Raw genomic sequence first — 9400 nt, 5'->3', positions numbered from 1 at the left:
AAAAGAAAAGTCTGTGGCCATCTGCTTTGAAGAATTACAGCTTCAATTGAAGGAGCAAATGATTCACATGGTTTTTTTTAAAAGGTTTAAAGTTGATCACTTACAAAAGAATTTAACTTTATTTCACATTTCATTTACTCTGAAAGCCATCCTCTTACTGCTGTTATACTGACCTCTTCTGGATAATTCTTGTAATGTCATTCTGATAGATATGTTAGCTGTGTGTGTGTGTATATGTGTGTGTGTTACTGTACACTATGGAATTGCTATCATAAAAAGCAGAGTTTGGTGTAACTGCAGAGTTCAACTAATTGAGGGTTTACTATATGCAGGTGCTAAGCAGGTAGTTCATGGTCCAGTAGAGAGAACAGGTTTACAAACCAATGATGGCAGTGTGCATACAAGCAGTTATAATAAATTTTTAAGTGCATATAGAAGAAAAAGCAGAAGAAAATGAGCGAGAACTCTAGTGCAAGGTCCAGTGGGCACCCGACTGCACGGTGACTCCTGTGGTTCCTTACAGAACCCGCAGGGAGAGGACAGGTGAGATGGGCAAGGCCTGACTTTAAAGGAGCGTGTGCCTGTCTGGACCTGGTGCCCTGTCCCGACTTGCTGAAGGACTTGAAGCAGGGGAGTGATGAGGACAGAATTTCCTGTTCTTGGTGTTAATGTGGCATCAGGGAGAGTAAGATACAACACAGTGTACCTGCACACAGGGACGCAGGTACCAGCTACACACCAGGCAGACCTGAAGGGGGGTTCCCCAGTCAGAAGGGGACCCAGGGCAGAGAGGGGGCCAGAGCAGGAGGGGTGATGTGGATTGGTGACTGGCAGGCAGGTTAGCGAAGAGGCTTCCTCGACGTGTCTCCCTGGACTGTGTGGAGGATGGAGTCGTAAGCCAGGACAGGAAGGATGGGCGAAGGGGCAGGTTTGGGGAAGTGAGGAAAGTGTAGCCAGGGTCAGGGAGGCTTTGCTGTCGATGATATCAGCTGCAGGGAGGGTATAAAGTCTCAGGGACCGTTCAGGATGGGGCCATTGTCTATTCATCCACTTCAGCTAGACCCTGAACGCAGACTCATACATTTCACTGGTAACTTTACTCCCTGCCTCTTCAAAGCAGCTACTCCTCACTTCTCTGTTCTTTCCAAAACTCGAATTATCTCATCTGAAAGTTGCTTCCCTCCATGCCCTTAGCAGCTCTGACCTTGAACAAAGTGTTTTACATCTAGTGGAGGGGGAGACTAGTTTTCTTTAAGGCTTCTTACAGCTTTATAATGTTATCATTTTGTTGAAAACAAATGTGATGTGTGTATGTGAGTTACAAACCTGAACTAGACCTACAGTGGATGCTTTGAGGATCTTTTTTCAATAGTATCAACTGCAGTATAAAATCAAAAGATTTTGTTTTCAAAACCATCCTTCCAGCAGGATTAAAAGTCTAGTCGATAGTGTTAAATATATCTGTGAATGTGAATGGAGAACAGATAAACAACTTGACTAACGTGCTTACAAGACAGCCCCCAAGTTGAAAATTCATCGCCGTGAATCAGTTAATCGACTGACGAAAGGTCCCTTTGTAAGTAACTTTTAAGTGTGACATTTCAACCAGAATATTACGTTAGGGGTTTCATATTTTGACTATTCAGGCACCCGGTGATATTAAAATACATCTCGTATCATCACTGTTAAATATAGTAGGTATTTTTGTTGAGAATTGGTGGCTCTGCCATAGTATTTTGTCCAGCTGAATTGCCACGAGAGAAAAAATAGTAATGCACAAAGAATTCATGTAAGATTTTTCAGTGTCTTATGAATAAATGTACGATTAGTTGAAGCTGTATCAGCTTTTCATTTAAGGCCTGCAGCTGTTGGTGTAAGAAGCATCAAATTTCAAAAGAAGTTAGAGCATAAATAAATAGCATGAGAAAAAGTCTCCTGAGAAGAAAATAAAATAAAAATTAAGCATCTGGATTATCATTCACATTGCTTCTCACAGTCAAAGTTTGGTGCCAAAATATCAATTTCAAGTACATAATTTAGTCAGTTTCAATTCATGCTGGAAACCAGGCTCTGTAAAAATGATGCAGAATAAAAGATTAAGATTATTCAAAAGTTCAGTAGATTTTCTTTACACCTTATAAAAGATGAATGATCTAATTGTTCTTTTTAAAGAAAGGTAAGACTACATAAGATCACTTTACTGCTGCTGCTGCTGCTAAATCACGTCAGTCGTGTCCGACTCTGTGCAACCCCATAGACGGCAGCCCACCACGCTCCCCTGTCCCTGGGATTCTCCAGGCAAGAACACTGGAATGGGTTGCCATTTCCTTCTCCAATGCATGAAAGTGAAAAGTGAAAGTGAAGTCGCTCAGTCGTGTCCGACTCTTTGCCAACGCATGGACTGCAGCCCACCAGGCTCCTCCGTCCATGGGATTTTCCAGGCAAGAGTACTGGAGTGGGGTGCCATTGCCTTCTGCACCTTGTTACTTTCACATAATTTGTTAAACAAGATATAATTTTAGTTTACTGAGAAAATAACTGTCATAATTTTAACATGTCGAGTCTAACTTCTCTTTATTGTAATGATCATTATTTAAGGTTTTCTCAAATGTTAAAGTTTTTTCACTTAAAAAAGGTCTAAAAAAAGTGAAAGTCACTCAGTCGTGCCCAGCTCTTTTGGAATTCTCCAGGCCAGAATACTGGAGTGGGTAGCCTTTCCCTCCTCCAGGGGATCTTCCCAACACAGGGATCAAACCCAGGTCTCCTGCACTGCAGGCAGATTCTTTACCAGCTGAGCCACGAGGGAAGCCCCCCAAAAAAAGTTCTAAAGAAAGTGATTTTTAAAGACTGTTACATAAGACTTTGCAGTTTACTTGAAAGAGAACAGTATACATTTAATACTAGCAAAGTTGCATGTGAATTTTATTTTTATAAGACTTTTGTTGACTTGGATTCCACTGGAAATGCGTCCCACAGGCTTTTCCTGCTCATTTAAGGTCAAGTTCACTGTAGAAAGTTAAAATCACATACTAGGGTCATGATTCAGGGTTTAACTGTTGGTTTTGCAGGAGGATTTTCTCCTTGGCACACTTAGTGCTGAGTCCTGGAATTGGTGCCCAGACAATTTTAAGTGTGGTATGAGCTGTTTGTGTCACAGGAATAAAATTAGATGCGCCTGTTGCTAATAGGAGGGAATGAAACATGAGACAGACCCAAAATGGGAGCCTTCCTCTGGCTGCCTGGCGAACTTGACCCCTCCCCTCTCACTGGGCGATTCCTGGGACAGCCTCAAATCCTGTCTCAGAAGCTCTGAAGGAGTGCAGTTAATTCACTTTGTGCTTTTTGACAACATCTAAGGTAAGTAATCGGCTTTACCTTGGATCTTACAGAATTAGAATGTTCAACTTAAAGACCAAATAGGTATAAGGCCTCTTGATTATTTTTCCTTCATAGATGACATAATGGAAAATAAATTTAAAATGTTAAATAAATTTAGCTCAAAATGATTATATATTAAATATCAACAAAATGGACTTAATGCTTCATTTCAACTTTCAAGTTTTTCCAACTACTAAAATGCTACATGTTATTCTAGCATGATTATGTCCTTTTAATAGTTTTAATTTTAGAACACCATGACAGTATTTTTGTATTATCAGGCATTCAGTTGTTATGCTGTAGCTAATTTAGATAAAGAGTAATCTTTCAGGTCACCTACTTCAAATTCTGGGCCACCCTGGTGGCTCAGACAGTAAAGAATCTGCCTGCAATGAAGGAGACCTGGGTTTGATCCCTGGATGGGAAGATACCCTGGAGAAGGGAATGGCAACCCTCTCCAGAGTTCTTGCCAGGAGAATTCCATGGACAGAGGAGCCTGGCGGGCTACAGTCCATGGGATCGGAAAGAGTCAGACACGATTGAGCGACTAACACTTTCATTTTCACTCACTTTTCACTTCTAATTCTACTCGTACACTTCTGTGATAGAAGTACATTTGCTTTACATTTTGTCATAGTTTTGTCAAAGACGTTTAAACACAGAGTAAAATTCATGAGAACCAAAGTCCAGGTGATTTGATACACTGAGAATAAGCAAAACAGAAGCAAAATGCCAGCTTCAACTGCCCAACTCTTCTTGGATGAAAAAGGGAAAAATGTCTCTCTCCCCAAATCTGGAGAAAATAGTCTATTGCTCAAAATATGTATCAGCAACTATAGTAAGTAGAATATGAGGTAAACACGTGCTGTGCTTTGACCTGTTAAATGTCTGTTCTTTCTGTTGGATCCTAAGTAACATAGGGCCTTTGGAGGACGAGTTTCTAAAGAAAGTCATCAAGAAAGATAATAGGGAAAAAATAGCTTGGCTGGCTGGAAAATTTGCCAGCAGAATGGAGTAACTCACTAGTGCAAAATTAACTACAAAACTCCCTGTGTTTATGTTTTGCTTGTTTTCTTGGAAACAGTTTGTAGAGATGGATACAGAGAGGCGTACTTACCACCTTGTGGTTCAAGTTGTTGTTAGTCTTAGAGGCTCTAGAATTTATCTGAGGTTTCTTTCAAAGCCAAATGAAAAGCAGTGTTTCACTATATTTAAATATCAAATTCCAAAGACTAACACATCCAAGTTTCCTGAATATGTTGGCTAAGCTTGCAGCTAAAATGCTGCAAATAAAGCTGTTCCGTGCTGTCCTTTAAAAAATAAACGCTGTAGTCATTACACTAAATTCTTACTGTTGTTGTTGAGTTGCTTAAGTCGTGTCTGACTCTGTGACCCCACGGACTGCAGCACACCAGGCTTCTCTGTCCTTCACTATCTCCCAGAGTGCTCAAACTCATGTCCATCAAGTCGGTGATGCCATCCAACCATCTCATCCTCTGTCATCCCCTTTTCCTTCTGCCTTCAGTCTTTCCCAGCATCAGGGTCTTTTGCAGTGAGTCAGCTCTTTGCATCAGGTGGCCAAAGGATTAGAGCTTCAGCTTCTGCATCAGTCCTTCCAATGAATATTCAGGACTGATTTCCTTGAGGATTGACTGGTTTGATCTCCTTGCAGTCCAAGGGACTCTCAAGAGTCTTCTCTAGCACCACAGTTTGAAAGCATCAATTCTTTGGCACTCAGCCTTTTTTGTGGTCCAACTCTACTGTATTGAAGGTGAAAATCAAATAACAATGATAAATTATGAATGGGTGCCCATTTTGTTTAATTTTGCACATTTTGTGGGACCTGGGAAGGGTTCCCCCAGCTTCCTCTTCTACATGGCTGCTTCTCAAGTAAGCCCAGCACTGCTCACCCCCATGGGTTTGGTTTCCTAGTGAGGAAACTTCAGAACCCACCTCTGCTTCCTTCTTTCCTTCCTGCCTCCTTTCTCAGCCTCAAGAGCATCTAGCCTTATTCTTCTCTGGACCTACTTCAGGACCAGATCGTTCTCTTGTGTTCGCGTGAACTTTGTAGAATTCCTTACCCACTGTCTTTGCTGTTCCAGACTCCATGCTCACTTCTTGTTTCACATCTTACTGTGCCTTAGGGAATTTCCTGGGAAATAGATGCAGGAGTGTTTGGTGATCTGCGGACTTGCAGGAGACTTGAGACTTCTCCCAGAGTCCTTCACAGTGTCCGAGTCCACTTGACTTTGGTCCAGCTGGTGTGCTGTGCATGCTGGTGAAGGAGCTGGCATTCCCACGGGTTGTGTGTGCCCAAGGCATGTGTGCTTCGTCCTGAAGCCACTGGGATAGAATTAGTCTTGGGGGAGGTCACTTTGATTGCCATGGAGCGGGAGAGAGGAGCTGTAAAACGTCAAAAGATGGCCTCCGCTGAGGGCTGGAAAACAGACCCCAAGGGAGAACCAGCAGGAAGAAGTCATTGCCATGGAGATGGTACCTAAAACCCATCCTCACCTTTGTGACTGTTTTAACTCTTACTTGAAACATTTTTCAGCGAGTTTTACGTGTGCAGCATCTTTGAAGAAACACACTCTCAAAAAGCCTGGTAGGTCACTTGAGTTGATCAGTTGACCAACTGTTTGTTCCTCAGTGGACAGAATTGATCATCACGTCATAGAACTAAGAAGGTGTGACTTTAGATTTAGTCTGTGTTGTATGATAGTGAAAGGGAAATACCTAAGATAATATGGCTGAAAAGTGAGGGTAGAAACAGCCCTTCTCTGATGCTAATCGTCCTCTGAAATTCAACTCATTTATCAAGGTAGAACTTTGCATGATCTTGAAATACATTGTTGAAATACAGAGTACTTATAGATAGACATTCTTGGTAGAAAATGAAGTAGATGAGGTCACTAGGGTCTGAAATGCAGGAAAGGTCCAGCATATAAACCTGTAGATGCTGGTTATATACTGGTGAACAAAATGGAGAACAAAACATCCTTATTTTGGCCTTATTTCTGCTAACTTCAGCTTCTGGACATTGATATTACTCCTTAGTCAAACATGACATAAAGATGCGGTAAAAGCTTCAGATTTCTGAGTTTATTTAATAAAAACAAGAGTAAAACACTAAGAAAACATGTTTGAATTGCTCATCTTCATAATCATAGCCCTGCTTTAAAATAGTCTCTAACTGAACTAAGAAACAAACATGCATTTGAAAACCACAGTTTTATGACCTAACATTTGTATGACAGTGGCTAAAAGTGTTTTTTTTTTCCCCCCTCTTGCTACTTTTTCATTTAAATAAAGGAGTGTTAGCTAGTTAAAGGGCATTTATTCTGTTGGTTTGGTGTATTCTGTAAGGAACTTTTTAAAATGGCAGCTTGCCATTTTATTTTAAAAGTCAGTTCTGTTGTAGAGAAGAGAGAACAGTTTGATGACCTTGTAACCTGTGACTCTCTCTGTGCGTGCGTGTGTTTTATAGCAGGGGCCTTTGTGATGGTGAGAATTGTATTGATTGTGACTTTGGATGAAATTGATAACTACAGTTTGTGTACTTTGCTTCATTTCATAGTCGTGCTAAGCAATTTGACCAAAAATGAAGCGGAACTATTTTTTAAATTATTTGGTCATCCTAAATGTAGTCATGAAGTTGGGAGAAGTATAGTGAATTTTCTGTTAGCTTTTCTATTATCAGAGAAATATATATCAAATGGTAGATATATACAATTTTTTTAATCTGAAAAAAATACAGAAAGACATTTGGGAAATGCAGTTTTAAGCGAAAAAGGTAGAATATGGAGGGAAATTATTGTTAACAATTTTAAATTTGTTTATAGTCTGTTTCTCTGGGTGTATATTTTAATATGTATTTCACTGTTCTGTTTTTCATTCAGCGCTCTACCATTAGCATTTCTCTAGGATATTCAAGATATATGCTTTCAAGCAGTTAATTCTGTAATGATATAATAATCTAATAACTAGTTACTCTGATGTTTAAACTTTATCATTATTTGTTGTTGTTGCTTGGTCGTGTCTTGACTCTTTTGTGACCCCACAGACTGTATAGCTCGCCAGGCTTCTCTGTCCATGGGATCCTCCAGGCAAGAATACTGGAGTGGGTTGCCATTTCCTCTTGCAGGGGATCATCGAACCCAGGTTTCCTGTGTCACCTGGATTGGCAGGCAGATTCTTTACCACTGAGCCACTAAGAAAGCCTTTACTTTCCATTCACCTTTGCTTTTCATTCACCATTATAGATAAAGGAAAACAAATACCTTCAAACATCAATCTTCATTTTCATTCCTGATTGTTTCTTTGGAATAAGTTTCTAGAATTGAAATTACTGTCTGTTTGAGATTCTCAGTACATAGTGCCAAATATCCTTCTAGAGAAATGGTGTTAATTTTCACTTCCAACAGGAGAGGAGTTTCATGCCCATTTTTCAAACATATCCATATGATATCACTCATGCATGCCAATGTTGGCTAGAACCGGTTTTTAAATTTCCCCTACTGTTTGAAAACTGACTGTGGAAGTTGTGTTTGTGCTTCCTGGTGAAGTAGAATCTTTTACTCTGTATTAATCATTTGTGTTTCTTTAATGTGTGTGCATAGTTTTGCTCAAGTTGTATTGGTTTATTTATCTTTCTAAGGGTATTAACCTTGTCTTATCTTTAAGGCAAATATTTCCTCCATTAGTTATCTACTGTTGAATTTTCCTTATTGATGTACTTTTTGTCACATCTACCAAGGCAATCTCTTCGTTTTCCTAAACGTTGGCACCATGTAGGATGCAAACAGTGACCTCCAAAACTAAAAGATAAAAAGATTATGTTGAATGTAGCTAGGTTTGTGATAGGTTTACACCAGCAATAGTAAGCTCTATATAGGAATAAAAATATGTGACAATTGGAAGACATACGTGTGTGTGTGTGTGCGTGAGAATATGTATATACACTCAGCAGTTTTTATTGATCTCTGGCAATACTGTAAAAAATATGTCATAGTTTTGAATTCTGAGTCTCTGGCCATGCCCCTCCAGTCCAGTCTCAGACTCTGAGCTTATCTATGGGCTGTCTGAATTTGCCACCATTATTTAGATGACACATGCTTTGAAATTAATATAACAGAATGATGTGATATGATGGGATTGAGTGTGTCCAGGGAAGACTTCTTGGAGGAGATGACATGTGAACTGGTGCTGAAGGTGAGGAGGGGGCCAGCAGAGTGTGTCAGGTGGGGAGGATGCCCAACAGTGAGTCCTGACCTGAGGGTTCACCTGGGCTGTTTGCGAGAAGGTGGGGCACCTTGGTAGCAGATGAAGAGGTGAGCAAAGGCTCTCATGTAGGATTGGGGGTGTGGGCGATGGAGGAGCCTGGATGTTCTCAGTGGGGGAAAGCCATGGGAAGATTTGACATTGTAGAGTGACAGGCACTGAATTTTATTTCATGTGCCTGCCCCTGGATAGAGAGAGGCTTCCAGAGCGGGAGGAAGGGAGACAGGTTTGCAGTGGTGAAGATGAGGGAGTTCGAGGGGCTGGCGCCAAAGTGGTTGCCATGGAAATGGAGGGAAGTAGGCAGACCGAGGATCTAGGCTGAAGGTGGAGTTGGTATGGGGCTGATGTGGGGCTTGAAAGGGAAAGCAGGGAGCAAGAATGACTTCAGAGCCTTTGAAGACCTGGGTGGGTGGTGATGGACTTTCTCATATAAAAAAAACTGAAGGGCTCAAAGATGAGTAAGTGAAGAACGCCCTCATGAAACTGTTAATAACCGTTTGGGTTTTGAATAATGCAGATTGTCAGTCCTCAGTGTTTGAAAATGATGAACAGCACCATTTTATACAATCAGTTTGAACATGGGCGAAATGCCCGTTCAGTTGGAAAGAGATTTAAAGAATTATTTTAGACCATGACATTTTAAATAAGGACATCTTTAAATCGTTCCTAAAAGTAAATGCGTAAAAAAGTCTCAGAAGAGAGTACTTTATGTTCTGATTCATCATTTTGCTACCTTTACAAT

Source organism: Capricornis sumatraensis, chromosome 12, assembly GCF_032405125.1.
Source record: "Capricornis sumatraensis isolate serow.1 chromosome 12, serow.2, whole genome shotgun sequence".
Taxonomy (NCBI): Eukaryota; Metazoa; Chordata; class Mammalia; order Artiodactyla; family Bovidae; genus Capricornis; species Capricornis sumatraensis.
This window is presented reverse-complemented; position numbering follows the sequence as displayed.